The following is a 16610-nucleotide window of genomic DNA, read 5'->3' as shown; positions in this document are numbered from 1 at the left end:
TTAACTTTTAAATGTTCCAACTCCTGAGCGCGAGGGCAGACTTTCTGTCAACACGCTTTCTAAAGCCAGAGAAAAACCGGATTGAAATGCGCTGAAGAGCTTGTTTCCTGGCTTCTCTATTCCGATGCTGTGGCATTTCTGAATATGGCGATTAATCAAATTGTTCTGTAATCCATTTGCAAAGATTTGGACAAAGAAAGGATCTTAGTGAAACCAGTTTTGACATGGTTTTGTTGTTCATACCGTTCAACTGTCGCATGGTCCATTCACAATAGTTTGTGTGGACCAAGCTGTTACACTGTCACAGGGACCATTGACAACATGTTGTCTGGACCAAGTGGTGCCATTGTCACAGGGACCATTGACAACATGTTGTCTGGACCAAGTGGTGCCATTGTCACAGGGACCATTGACAACATGTTGTCTGGACCAAGCGGATCACCGTCACGGGGCCGATTGTCTACGGGGGGGTGGGGGGGGGACACGCGTGGCTCAGTCGTGTAAGACGCCGCATTTCGTAGTGCAGATTTGCGTCCCTAGTGCACGCCAGAAACTTTTGATTGTGGGGTCGAATCCTGTTCGATCCTATTACGTTACTAGGTTTGTCATCACAAAACCCGTGCTCGTGGGCTGTCTTTGAAGTGGTAACGTCTAAGAGCTACATTATTATCCTCCCACATTAAGCTGACAAGCCGTGATATAACTGGAATACTGTTCAAATCGGCGTCAGACCCGTGAAGATCCGGGGTAGAATACCAACCCATGCTTCCCGTAAATGGCGACTATGCTTGTCGTAAGAGTCGACTAATAGGAATCAGGTGGTCAGGTTCGCTGATTTGGTTGATGCATGTCATCATATCCCAATTGCGTGGATCGATATTATTTTAATAAGGGCAATTCTAAATCGGATTCACAAATGGGCTCTTTTCAAATGTACAACACTTACAGTATGGACATTTCTGTGATGTGAAGGCTACTTGTGTTTGTAGAATGTCAGGATGAATAAAAGAGACGGTCATCTGCGCAGCATCAATGGAAAGAAAGAAGACCATAGAAGAGAAGCAATGAGGAACAAGAGAAGAGCAGCAGTGAGTGATAAATATTTGAAATTATTATGTTTGGTTCATATGGCTATTTTGCAAATAATTCTTCAGTTTGTTTGTTCTCTATCGCTGTGTGGGCGCAGATGTCCCTGCTATTAAAGGCATCCCAATTTGCTGAGTAGAGTAGCACCTGTTGGGCTTGGCAGAAACCTATGGTCATGGATTCAAATCCAGGTTCGCCCCGACTTTTAGGTTTGTCAGCGCTATACACATGCTTATGGGTTTCATGAAAGACCTCCATCACTTAGGGCTTTCTTCCCACATCAAGCTAACAGGCCGTGATATAACTGGAATACTGTTCAAAGCAGTGTTAAACCCAACCTACTCATTTAACACCCCATCCAGTAATAGTTTGGCTATATGACAAGGATTGTTAATAATCACATCTCAAATCTCGACCAGACAAACCAGTGATCAACCTGGACAAATATATATCTGAAATGTTTGGCTTATAACAAGATTCGCATATGATAACTTAAGTGATTTTGCTGCCTTCTATCTGTAAGTACATGTGGGAATAATTCGGTTTGATTGCTAAAATCTTTATACACAATTCTGAAGAAACTGAAGTCCTGTTTGAGATCCCTGGATGAATACTCCAGGTTGACAGTCTGGAAGGACCAGACAAAGGAGTCCTTAACAGAGCGGGCACCCCTCAAGATGTCAGAGGTGAATTGCAGACAGCGAAGGTCTTGTTATATCAATGGCGGCCAACCGAGAAGTTGTAAGCCAAATGGTACTGGGACACACTCACAAAGGCTGGTTTGGCTAATGTGAGAAGACCAATTAATGCCAAGCTGGAGTGGGACCCTTCAAGGACATTCAAGAAATTATTTTCTTGGGCTATGTGGTAAACACTTAAACACCAAATGGAAAGTTCACAGTTCTACTGACACAGCCAGACAAAAAGTTTGTTTGTGGCATAACTCTTCCTTTGGGAAGTGGTCGATGTTGGAAAAAGGTCGCGTGTGACCAACACATAATACGTTTTTCTTAGTAAGTCTTAGTAACTCTTATACATATAGTGGTTGTATCATTTTCATATTGTTGTCAATGTTACATGGAATTCCACCAAAGGACATCATTGTTGGTTTTATGTGTTTCCCACTTCTTAATTTAACAAAGTGCACCCCCCAGGTTTTGACACTGGGAAGGTATCCGGATGGTTTCCAGAAGGTTTCCGTTACTTTTTTTGCCAGAAACCTATGATTGTGGGTTCGAATCCCGGTTCGCCCCCATTATGTTTCTAGGTTTGTCAGCACCATACCCGTGCTCGTGGGTTTCACCGAAGTGGTAACCGTCTGAGACCTGCATCACTTCGGGCTTTCCTCCCACATTAAGCTGACACGCCGTGATATAATTGGAATAATGTTAAAAGCGGCGTTAAACCCAACTCACTCACTCACTCAATTGTTCAGACTTCGGGCCATTGACGAGTTGTAGGATTCGCATCCATGGCCAATTAGTTATCATTTTACGTGCGCTTTTGCGAGTTAATATATTTTGGTTTCTTTTGGTTATTGTATGATTTGGTAGCTGATCAGGGTTTGTGCAGACAATGTAATAACCTGCTTGATAAAAAAATCTCATCTTCATAAATACAGAGTGTTTAGTGAGCAAAGCTAGACATCGTGATGTGAGGCAGCTTGCCTGCAACTCTGTGATCCATTTCAAGAACCCACATCAATGCGTATCGTTGGACATGACTTTTGACTCCGCCTCACCTGCTGCGATATGACTGAAACAGTTGCTTACTGTGATGTGAAATGCCCATTACTCATCATTTATCCCTGACTTGGGAAAAGGAGCGGTGGGTTAGCCTAGTGGTTAAAGCGTTCGCTCGTCACGCCAAAGAGTGAGTGAGTATGGTCTTATGCCGCGTTCAGCAATTGTCCGGGCAATACCAGGGCGGTGAACACCAGAAATGGGCTTCACGCATTGTACCCATGTCGGGAATCGAACCCAGGTCATTGGCGTGACCGTCACTCACTTGGGAAAACTACAAAATAAACATATATAAGCGAATAGTTGATTGCAAAAGGAATATACTTATATCATTAAAAGACATGAATTATCAACAGCATTACAAGTTATGCCATGAATGAGAACGATACTGAAGGTATTATGCCCACAGTTTGGAAGATGGGGTCAGTTGTTCAGTAATCGATCAACCATCAAGATTAATCAGCACATAAAACTCTTCCTTTACATCTTTAGAATGTCACAATTTTCAGTCAGTATCGTGAATGCTCACCACGGGCGTCAATGCACGCCCCACCTCGACGACGGGCAGACACTGTGACATTATGAATGTAAGATCATGTTTGTAGACTTGAATTGTTTGGGGCCCATTCCATACAAATTTAAAATCATATCTTCTGGTGGCACTGCTGACATGAGAGCGCGCGCGTAAGAGAGTTTCCGCATTTTCCACCCGCAACCTACCACAACCCACAACAATTCACGGCAACACAGCACAACCCACCGCAATCCACCACAAGCTGATACAAAATGGGCAAACTAGAAGAAATTGCACAAATAGAGGGGACACGGACCTCTCTGCGGCTCACCTAATGGCTTTTCTAAACCCAAACGACAAAACTACGCCGGACACGGACAAGGTAGCTCGCCAGCGCCATAACCATAAACTTCACAACCGAGTGTCTCCTACAGAATACATCCGATTTACCGGCAGCATAAAAGCAGAAGTTTTTGAAAGAAGACAAGCAAACAAATCGGAAATAACGAAACTACGAACCCAGATTGACAACTTGCAAACGGATTTCGAGAAGACATTTTTTTTACAAAAGAGATGCGTATGAGAAACAGAACTGCTGGTTTAGGGTGTAGAGGACGGTAAACACGCCCTTACCGCATGCATCGACCTGTTCTGGGAACTTAACGTTCCTAACGCAAGTCAAATCGACCAGGACGGCCCAAAAAGTGATGACCAACGCTTCTACCACACCCTTTTTAAGGATACAGAAGTAGAATAAAATTAATACCTTCAATGCCTTCCTTGGAAGGCGCCCTATGAATATTCACGAGCCTAGTGTTATGCTTACAGACATGCATTACGTCACAATGAGAATGGAGTCTTTATGCATGAATGTTAAGAATGTGAAGAATGCGAACTTTGTTAAAATGTCATAGCCTAGGAATCCTTGAGAATGCCATTGAAGCTATTTGGAATGCAGTAAGTGTAGATTCCTTTAGATATATACTAGAATGATAATCATCAAATGGGATGTCACCCTATTGTGAAAGAATGTGGTTATTTGTGAACACCCTTCTATGTTTAGCGTAGCCGATCTCTCTTCACCATAATTAAACAGAACATGACATAGACATGATGCCAAAAGGTTATCTAACCAATCAGCTCACTTTTCCCTTTCAACAGCCAATGAATTTTTAACTTATTTCCAGATATAATGTTTGCCTACATTTGATTGTCCTTCCATTTTCAACTGAGTTTTATCAGAGAGTCGAATTGTGAAAACCTCTGTGTGTGTGTGTGTGTGAATGTCTCATCATGGCAACAATGACAGCAGATAGGTTCGTATTGTTTTATTCCAAGTTCTCTCCATTCAGTCAACACTACGCTACTATCATTCATATAGATGACAACAAATTTAACAGTGCAGAACAATATCACATGTATAGCATGGTTTCTGGTTTCAAGACAGAGACCAATGCGTCCAATTATTTGAAGATCAAGTTCCATGACCATGTGAAAGCAAGCAAACGAGTCATTGTCAAGAAAATACGCCCACAGAAGGTTCTATTAGATGAAGTGGAAGCAGTATATTGAATCCTTGCGGACATTGTGTTAAACACTTGAACACATAAAAATCATCAAGCATCTGTCTACTGTATTCTGTTTTGGTTGTATGTTTGATGGAGAAGAAAAAGTTCACACTTGTCGTCACTTGTCTAAACAAGATAAAGTCAATCAGTTCTTTAATATAGGCATGTCTGAGGTCAATAATCATCACGTGATTGAAAAGTAGATTGCATCTGACCAAAACGTTAATCTGCGATATAGAATCATGGTATATAATTTTCCAAAACAACTTAGTGCAGATATTCCCCGATAGATATCAACATTATTCTTATCACCCTTTTTATTCAACAAAACAAGGGTATTATCTGAACAGTGAAACATTTCACTAATTACAACACCTTGTCCAGCTGCTGTATTACATTTCAACTTACGAATATTCTCTTGTATTTCGTCACTGATGAATCCATTGTCTTTTTGATTGAAGTAACTCAATGTCTATCACCTGGTCTCTGCTATAAGAGAGGTGACTTACTCCCAAAGTCAGGCCATTGGGTCGAGAGCTTGGCTCACTGATTGAAGAACAATAGCTGTCCACTGCCCTGATCTCAGGACATATGAAATTCCACAAAATTAATGTTAGGAAAACTGACATTTTGCTAACATCTTATGCTTCAAAATGTTCATAGAAAGATTCTCCAAAACATTATCAAACCGCTGTGTCATTTTCATTGGCAGGGATTAGATGAAAATAGGAAATAGAAAGGAAAATTAGTGAGGACTTCCGGTGGCGCACTCATGCGGATCAGACGTGTTCACTCTGCCTAAATCCATCCCACTCGATTAATAATGGCCAGTAACAAGAATAAACAGAAAGGGAAAAGCGACAATGATGTACAATCTTCCGCACAAAGTTCTAATTTGGATGAATACATCACGACAAGAAGTAGAACGCATGGAAAAGAAACGGACCCCACATCAACGATGTCGGTAAGAAACCTCGCGGACATGAAAACTTTCATTCTCAAATCACTGTCTGAACAAACCAAAGAAATCACTACTAAGATAGACACTGTCAATTCCGAATTAACAACATTACAGATTAAAACTGACGAAATTCTCCAATCCGTTGAATTTAACGCCGCTCAGATAACCGAGACTAAGTCGGCGATAAAAGAACTGAGAACAGAGGTGAATAAATTACTTGAGGAGACAGAACAAAAACTACCAATTCAGGAAACGTATCACCGTAAATCCAACCTACGTGTATAGGGATTACTAGAATCAGGCCAGCCGGAGCCAGCGTGTAGGGACCTTTTTCAAAATTTGGATATTGACGGAAGCGACACAATGTCGTTTGTCAACATTCACAGGTTGCGTCGCCACAGTCGTAACCCTCGAGCAGCAAACGCGCCGAATCCGATTATAATTAAATTTGTGTCAATGAAAAAGACAGACAAAATGTAATGGACGCAACCTTTAAAAAATGTTCGACTCTCAGAGAAAAACGAATCTTGATCCGTCACGGATCTCCCAGTCCCTCTGAAGAAGTATCTGGTAAACTTGCCGCAAAAGCGCATGACATGAGACAGTTGCTCAAAGTTCAGACAAGGATCCAAGAAAGGGGAACAGATATATTCCTGCCATGCAGAAAGAACCCAGATCAACGCTGGAGAACAGTTCACCCGGAGGAGTACATCCAGGCGATTAAACTATAAGTTAACATCGAAATTATGCGCTTTGTGTTGTTGTTGCATTAAGTGTTTAAGAGGTCGCCTTCTGCCTAGGCAATTTCGGTTGACCTGTCCCTCTTTGGGACTCCTGTGTGTGAGTAGGGTACACATATCTATTGTGAGTTTGGTGTTCACATAATTTCTGTTTTTGTATTGATATGATTTCATTGTGTATGTTTTGTTACTATTTATAGCAAACTGCATGAGATCATGTGACCAGGTGATTAACCCTCTCTCTGTTTCTCTCTGTGCTGAGTCGCGACGTGTTTCTCGAGTCCTCGATGATTAACATCCCCATCAGCAGTGAACGGAGTATTGTTCTCATGTGCCCCAACTCATTAAACAGCTGATAAGCTTCGTCTCTTGTGACGAGGCAGATAAACATAGACGCCCGTCTGCAGATAGCTTTAAGTGGTTAAACTTAATCACGTGACTGCCCTCATCATGTTGTCGACAAGAGGATCCGTCATACAGAGGTAGAACTTTCTTGACAGTTATTGTTACAGTCTGATATGACTCTCATTGTCTCAGAACATGAACTTAAATCAACTGTGGCGACAACTGTGTACGGTGTATATAATTGTTCATATTACGTGTATGTATGTTTGCTGTTGTGTAGCGTCCTCGTGCACTCAGCGACCTGTTGTTTCGCCAGGCAGGTGACTGTAACGATGCATCCGATCCTATCTTACCCGTATCCATCTTAAACTTGTTGCCGGTGTTAGGTAACTCTATTTGTGGGAGCTGTCTTAAATTTAACAAGTTTTATTTTGTATGGATGTGCAGTGACAGGTTATATATGTATTGTTCACATTGCAGAACAGGAGTTATCTCCCCTCCCCGTGTTTTCACCACTTATCCAATATATCATATATCCAATATATCATATATACACAATAATGATGGAGAGGTGGAATAACAAGGTAATGTGAATCAGATTGTAACACGTATACTTTATCACGATTTCTATGCTGCTTAAAACACATTATCACCCGTGCTTAAAATTAAGTGCTTGGTTACGAAATTGAATAGATTTACTTATTCAAAAAATGTATTAGATTGCATTTTATCATTAGACAATTTCATATAGTGGCATTAGTGATGGCCTTGGGTCACAAAGTGGCTTTTAGTGTTTTCTTGTTATAATGAGTTGGGATGGAGTATGGCATGGGTGTTAAGGAGTCTTTTTGTTTGTTTTACACACCATGTTTGTGTTTGTTTTCATTTTTTATAATTCAAATAAAATATTCAATTTAGTAGGCAACCAACAGAGAAACAAATTAAATGTATATATGTATTATCTCAATGGCTGATAGGTGCATATAGTTTCTGCTAATTGCCGTGGGCTAGCACAAAAGAATAAGCGAAAAGAAGTAATGAACTTGTGGCGTAATAAACAAATGTCTATTATATGTTTACAAGATATCCACATACGTAATTAAGATGAAAAATGAATGGGGATTGCAGTGTATCATTTATATAGAATTCTAAACGAGTTCCCGTGTAATACCAATTTTATGAAACGAGTGAATAGTTCTGGTAACTGACGAGCGAAAGCGATTCAGATACCAGAACTATTCACGAGTTTCATAGAATTGGTATAAGACGGGACCGAGGTCCGTATTTTATTTATTACTCGTCATTTGTACCTACGTAAAAATCAGTTGATTAATTCCTCACAAACGCATAATTATGATGTTACCGAAAGGCATGAAGGAGCATAATTATATTAACCACAAATAACACAACGCTGTTACATTATTTATTTTGAGTATTGGGCAATACAATTGATACATTTGCATGATAGGGTAGGTTTATTTAAAAATAATTTAACGCCGCACTCAGCAGTATTCCAGCCATATGACGGCGGTGTGTAAATTATCCGGTCTGGACCAGATAATCCAATGATTGACACCAAGAGCATCGAACTACGCAATTGGAATATGATGTTATGCAACGACCAAATCAGCGAGCCTGACTACCCAATCCTGTTCGTCGTCTCTTGCAGCAAGCATGGGTTGCTAATGACCTATTCTAACCTGGGTCTTTATCTAAAAAGCAGATCGAAGGAAACGGAAGCAATTTCTGGCACAAATGTAAACATGTGGAAATAGTATCAAAACTGCCAACAACATTGGCAGATGCACGTACTCAAATAATAGATCACATTCTTTTTACACTTGGAATTTGGTTATAATAATGTAAATGAAAATACTAAGGGCTCCACATGGCAAAACAGTCATAATAGATAGGTCTTTTTGTCACAACCACAGATGCACATACTCTATAATATTATCACGTAGTTGGAGAACATTTCAATACCGGGACAAATCAATAAAGGAGATTCCTCGTCTCTTGTATTACGTTTTTTGGTCAGTTTCTTTTTTGTATTTCTTTCTTTCAAAGTATAGTAATTGTGATCATGATGAGTTGAGTTACTTGGTCTTTTTCTATGTACTGTTTTTTATCCAGTGTCAGTAACTGTTGTGGAATGTGGTTTACTTGTAACAATGACTGGTTTGAGTTTATATGATGATGATTGATTGGTTTGTCGTTTAACGCCGCACTCAGCAATATTCCAGCTATATGACGGCGTTCTGTAAATAATCGAGTCTGGACCAGACAATCCAGTGATTAATATCATGAGCATCGATCCACGCAATTGGGATCGATGCCATGCATCAACCAAAGCCTGACCACCCGATCCCGTTTGTCGCTTCTTACGACAAGCATAGTCGCCTGATATACTGTTAAGATGTAACATAACAATTCATCAATACTACTAAACAGAAGTAAAACCGCTTGTCCATTCGGATCAATCTGACCACAGGAGTCCGTATCTAAAAATAGACGCCCTCATGCACATTCATGACCATCTCCGGGCTCTTTGTGGAGATGGTCATGCATATGCATGAGGGCGTCTATTTTTAGATACGGACTCCTGTGATCTGACCCAAACCATACCGCTGATGAGAGTCAAATAATGCATACGAATCAAAATCCGTAAAAATTGCTATGTAGACATCATTAAAAGTTACCAAAAGTGACGGGGATATCAATATTGCTTGTTAAAATGATTCTATGAAATTTGTTTTCCCTGCTTCAATATATGGGGCACCTGTGACGGGGCCATAAAACTGATCTGTTATGTAGACAATATCGCTTCGGGCAGTGGCTGGGAGCTGATTATGAACTACATATCCCTCATAGCCTTCGGTGTTAACTATGTGACTGTAGAGAGCTGCGCCTTCATTCAACAGATTATCGAGGTCAGTGGCATTTCATTATCATGTGGAATTCATCCTCTAACTCATTTGAATTATAATTCTGACAGATTCGTTTACTTTTTTCAACATTTTTCAATCTTCCAACATTTATGTAAATTTTTGGACCTCCAGTTCTTAAAAGAGCTAAGTTTCTTCTATGCATTAAATATGTTTTGCAATACACATATGATTAAGCATTTAATGAAAATTTGTATTTACTGTAACCATCGAGTCTTGTACTTTCTCTTAATTTTGCTTGCCACTCTTGAAAAGAAATATCTCTTAAACTAAGTTTAATCATGCTTATTAAATAATCAATATTACCAACACCTTGAGAGAATCAGACTTCTCCAAGACCTATCAAACATAAAGATTCTCTAACATTTGTTACCCAATTTCTCCTATCACATTCATCTTAGTGTTTTAACATATCATACGACTTTTTTGGTATTCTACCATCTGACATGTGTATTAATCTTAGCCAATATTTTGTACATTGCACAAATGAATCAACATATAACGGATATCTACCACATTCTCCCACAGCCATAGCATTTGGAGTTTGTGACGGTAAACCAAGAAATCTTTTACATGCATCATTCTGAATTTTCTCAAGTGGATCAAATGTATTGGTGCCCCAAATATCTGCACCGTATAATAAAATAGGCTTAATCTATACATTAAATATTTTAAAGAATATGTCATAAGACAAGCACCCAAGTTCATTTAATGATCTTAAAATTTCATTCAAGTGCTAATTTACCTTTTTGGCATGTGTATTTCACTGTTTTTATCATATTCATATTGAGTATAAAATAACACCCAAATATTTATAGTGTTTTAATATTTCGATATTTTGGTTATTAAAAGTCCATCGTTCGTGTTTTTTCAAAATTCAATATTTTCTAAATACCACTATTTTTGTTTTGTCTAAATTAACTGTCAATTTCCATTTGTTACAATAGTTATTGAGAGTATTTAAATGGTTTTGTAAACCTGAAATCGTATCTGAAAACAATACAATATCATCTGCAAATAAAAGTATCAACAATTCTATATATTCAGGAAAAAAGTTGTACACCTCTAATGTTTTCGTTGTCTTAAGTATGAACGAGTTCGTTTATATATAGAGAAAATAATAAGGGGCTTAAAACACACCCTTGTTTTAAACCTATGTGAGATTCAAATATATCTGAAAATTATCCATTAGACTTTACGGTATTCTAACCTTTTCACACACAGATTTAATAGCATTAAACATATTTCCTTTTGGACCTATATGTTCCAAGAGATATGATAAATATTTTGTATCTACGGAATCAAACACCTTTTTAAAATCTACGAAAGCGACGTAGAATCTACCTTTATGCTTAGACAAATGCTTGTCGATTAGAGCATTCAAAACAAAAATATTATTAGAAGTAGAGTTACCTTCCCGAAAGCCAGCTTGTTCCTCCGATATTTTCTTAAAACTATTTGCCCAAATTGTTAATCTATTATTAATGATTGGTGTATAGAGTTTGCTTAATACATTCATTAAAGTGATGCCCCTATAGTTATCTGGCTTTGTTTTGTCACAACTCATATGCAGAGGAAGAATTATACCAATGTTCCACGGATCCGGAAAAAGACCATTTTTAAAGAGATAATTAAATAAATCAAGGAGATAAGGAATAAAGTAACACTGTCCTTCTTTCACATATTCCCCTAAAATTTGATCTAAACCTGGATCTTTCATATTTTTAAGATTGCTGATAGCTTATATATGTTCATCATTGCTTATTTCCCTGTTATAATCATCATCAAAATTCATTTCATATTTGTTTGACATACAAAAGTTAATATCACAATCAATCTGTATATGGTCACTATGCAGTGTTGAAAAATGATCAAACCAATCCGTTATCTTTATATTACATGGAGTATGTTGATACCGACGACTTCTAATTTTTCGCCAAAAAGTTTTCCCGTCTTGTTTTACTAAATTATCTAGATAACTTACAGTCTGTTTTCTAAATGTGATCTGTTTTTCTCTCCGTATAGCCTTATTCTTATTTCTTACCGATCTATATTTTCTCGTTATCAAACCACGAATTTTGGCTTATATCGTTTCGACATTTAACAGTTTTACCGAAACAACTACTTGCTTTACGAATTACATTTGTAAAAAATTCAATTGATTCGTTAAGATTATGTGGTATGATAGATTGAGCATATTCTATTTGGTTAAGAGATTCGTTAGATGATATATTCAAAGCAAACTCCCCTGCTTTATCATCACTCCATATATTTTGTTCCATATAACTGGTCGACTTCTCATCAAATGATCCTATTGTTTTCATAACTAATGATATTGGTAGATGACTAGATTCGGTCCTATTTTCAACATTACATTCATTTACATAACCATTATTTTCTATAGACTACTCCCGCAACTCCCATTAAATGTAAAACTACTTGTCTTAGACTCAGTGCCATGTCTCCCATTGAGAATATATATACTTAAGGATTCGGAGAGATCAATTAAAGATTTTACGAAAGTATTAATGACGTTATCCTCGGATATCCTTTCACCCATCTCTATCTTATCTACATCATCTCGCTCTGTACCATCTGCAACAGTAGGAAACACTTCCTGTAAATTACCTGTTCTAGCATTCAGATCACCTCCTATCAAAAATATAGGATCATATCTAAACTTAATAGTTTTGTCTAATAGTAACTCTTCTAATTTAATAATACCATTTTTTTTGGTGGTATATATGTACATCCATACTACACGTCACGATTATGACAAAATAAATCATGACTAAACTTCAGGAATATACCCAAATGACATGAATGGAAATGTGTAACAAAACTACTTATTTCCTTTCTAACCAGAACAATAATTCCTCCGGCATATCTGCCCGTATTAACTTTGTCTGTGAATCTCAATGCTGGCTGCATATACACAACAAAGTTTTCAAAATAATGAGTCAAGTCATGTAACCATATTTCCATCAAACCAATCACATCGTATCATGTTACCTAGTCTACACACAGATCGGATCATCTCCTTGAAGCAGCATGTTGCCTAGTCTGCACACAGGTCGGGTCATGTCCTTGAAGCAGCATGTTACCTAGTCTACACACAGGTCGGATCATGTCCTTGAAGCAGCATATTGCCTAGTCTACACACAGATCGGGCCATGTCCTTGAAGCAGTATGTTGCCAAGTCTACACACAGATCGGGTCATGTCCCTGAAGCAGCATGTTGCTGAGTGTACACACAGATCGGGTCATGTCCTTGAAGCAGCATGTTACTGAGTCTACAAACAGGTCGGGTCATGTCCTTGAAGCAGCATGTTGCCTAGTCTACACACAGATCGGGTCATGTCCTTGAAGCAGTATGTTGCCTAGTCTACACACAGATCGGGTCATGTCCTTGAAGCAGTATGTTGCCTAGTCTACACACAGATCGGGTCATGTCCTTGAAGCAGTATGTTACTGAGTCTACACACAGATCGGATCATCTTGAAGCAGCATGTTACTGAGTCTACAAACAGGTCGGGTCATGTCCTTCAAGCAGCATGTTGCTGAGTCTACACACAGATCGGGCCATGTCCTTGAAGCAGTATGTTGCCAAGTCTACACACAGATCGGGTCATGTCCCTGAAGCAGCATGTTGCTGAGTGTACACACAGATCGGGTTATGTCCTTGAAGCAGCATGTTGCTGAGTCTACACACAGATCGGGTCATGTCTTTCAAGCAGCATGTTGTCTAGTCTACACAGATTGGGCCATGTCCTTGAAGCAGCATGTTACTGAGTCTACACACAGATCGGGTTATGTCCTTGAAGCAGCATGCTGCCTAGTCTACAAACAGGTCGGGTCATGTCCTTGCAGCTGTATGTTGCCTAGTCTACACACAGGTCGGGTCATCACCTTGAAGCAGTATGTTGCCTAGTCTACGCACAGATTGGGTCATGTCCTTGAAGCAGTATGTTGCCTAGTCTACACACAGGTCGGGTCATGACCTTGAAGCAGTATGTTGCCTAGTCTACACACAGATTGTGTCATGTCCTTGAAGCAGTATGTTGTCAAGTCAACACAGATCGGTTCATGTCCTGGAAGCAGCATGTTGCTGAGTCTACACACAGATCGGGTCATGTCCTTCAAGCAGCATGTTGCTGAGTCTACACACAGATCGGGCCATGTCCTTGAAGCAGTATGTTGCCAAGTCTACACACAGATCGGGTCATGTCCCTGAAGCAGCATGTTGCTGAGTGTACACACAGATCGGGTTATGTCCTTGAAGCAGCATGTTGCTGAGTCTACACACAGATCGGGTCATGTCTTTCAAGCAGCATGTTGTCTAGTCTACACAGATTGGGCCATGTCCTTGAAGCAGCATGTTACTGAGTCTACACACAGATCGGGTTATGTCCTTGAAGCAGCATGCTGCCTAGTCTACAAACAGGTCGGGTCATGTCCTTGCAGCTGTATGTTGCCTAGTCTACACACAGGTCGGGTCATCACCTTGAAGCAGTATGTTGCCTAGTCTACGCACAGATTGGGTCATGTCCTTGAAGCAGTATGTTGCCTAGTCTACACACAGGTCGGGTCATGACCTTGAAGCAGTATGTTGCCTAGTCTACACACAGATTGTGTCATGTCCTTGAAGCAGTATGTTGTCAAGTCAACACAGATCGGTTCATGTCCTGGAAGCAGCATGTTGCTGAGTCTACACACAGATCGGGTCATGTCCTTGAAGCAGTATGTTGTCTAGTTTTCACACAGGTCGGGTCATGTCCTTGAAGTAGTATGTTGCTGAGTATACACACAGATCGGGTCATGTCCTTGAAGCAGCATGTTGCTGAGTCTACACACAGATTGGGCCATGTCCTTGAAGCTGTATGTTGCCTAGTCTACACACAGATCGGGTCATCACCTTGAAGCAGTATGTAGCCTAGTCTACACACAGATTGAGTCATGTCCTTGAAGCAGTATGTTGCCAAGTCAACACAGATCGGGTCATGTCCTTGAAGCAGCATGTTGCTGAGACTACACACAGATCAGGTCATGTCCTTGAAGCAGTATATTGCTGAGTCTATTCACAGATCGGGCCATGTCCTTGAAGCAGTATGTTGCTGAGTCTACACACAGATCGGGCCATGTCCTTGAAGCAGCATGTTGCCTAGTCTACACACAGGTCGGGTCATGTCCTTGAAGCAGTATGTTGCCTAGCCTACAAAAAGATCGGGTCATGTCCTTGAAGCGGTATGTTGCCTAGCCTACACAAAGATCGGGCCATGTCCTGGGAGCAGCATGTTGCTGAATCTACACACAGATCGGGTCATGTCCTTGAAGCAGTATGTTGCTGAGTTTACAAACAAATCGGGTCATGTCCTTAACTGGCTGTTTTCAAGGGATGACAACCTTATCCATCGAGTTACATTGGCAGATGTCTGACCATCTAATTATAACTTGTCATCTTATCTTTAACAGACCTCATGTGATCAAGAAGTAAGTGAAGATCAGTAATTTGAAAAGCATAGATATGCAACAGTTCAAAATTAATCTGGCAGCATGAAGACTGGTCCCTCCAGGTGATGTAAATATTTGGCCTTAACATTATCACATGCACCTATCAAACGTAAGCTAGTTCGTCCTCAAGAGGCTGCTCCTTGGTATTGTTCTGAAGTTAGAGATGCCATGAGGAGAACGCACACTGCTGAGCAGCACCAGTCGAAGTCGAAGCTTGAAGTTCACCACTAGATGTACAACTCTTCTCGTAATGTAAACAAGTGTATCAGAAAAAAACTAGATCAGATAACATAAACAGGGAAATTACCGCTAACGTTGATAATCCGAAAACCTTATTCTCCACTCTAAACAATCTCCTTGGCAAGAAAACTGATGCTATGTTACCACATGGCACTGGTGTTACTCTTGCCAACAACTTCAGCTCGTATTTCTCTGAAACGATTTCAAAGGTACCGTCGGGTCCGAGATCAGCAGGTGGTGAGATTCCTTGTACAGATTTCACATTAACCAAACTTGATTCATTCATACCTGTCACAGAACAGACAATCTGACATGATGGACAAGTATCAGTCAGTATACAGAATCTCGCTCAGTACTGAGACAGCTCTGAACTGTGTACAACATAAAGACAGTCGACTCTGGAGAGATTGCTATGTTAGTCCTTCTTGATCTGTCAGCAGCCTTTGATACCATAGACTACGCAAGGTTGTCATGTCGTTTTGAAAAATGACTATGGTTTGATCAGCAGTATCCTGACGTGACAGGACACACTCAGTTCAGATAAACAAGGCTATGTCGAACAGCGAAAGTCTCACATGTGGTGTCCCTCAAGGGTCTGCGCTGGAAACGATCCTGTTCACCTCATACTCAGGACCACAAGGGCATTTGATATAAGAACAACATGTGGCTCATCACATTCACGCAGATGATTCACTGTTGGTTGATAGTTTCAGTCCCCTCCTCGACATTCAGATATCAACAATGTCAAATCCTGGATGACATCCAACATGCTTAAGCTAAATGATGATAAGAGAGGCAATCCTAATCACTCCGCCCTCAAGACAACATAAATCTCAGCAAACCCATCTCACAATTAGATAATCCTTGATTCCTTTTTCCTCACTTGTCAAAAACCGTGGTGTTGTTATTGATTACTCCCTGGCTATCGAAACACACGTACATTTTCTCTATTAGACAT

At 39.9% G+C, this 16610-nt stretch overlaps 1 pseudogene; it reads left to right on the top strand.

Moving 5' to 3' along the window:
- The first annotated feature begins 998 nt into the window (after positions 1-998).
- LOC139469151 (uncharacterized) lies at positions 999-1957 on the top strand (annotated as a pseudogene).
- The last annotated feature ends 14653 nt before the right edge of the window (positions 1958-16610 follow it).

Source organism: Haliotis cracherodii, unplaced genomic scaffold, assembly GCF_022045235.1.
Source record: "Haliotis cracherodii isolate W230 unplaced genomic scaffold, xgHalCrac1.p SCAF_2, whole genome shotgun sequence".
Classification (NCBI taxonomy): domain Eukaryota; kingdom Metazoa; phylum Mollusca; class Gastropoda; order Lepetellida; family Haliotidae; genus Haliotis; species Haliotis cracherodii.
This window is presented reverse-complemented; position numbering and strand designations above follow the sequence as displayed.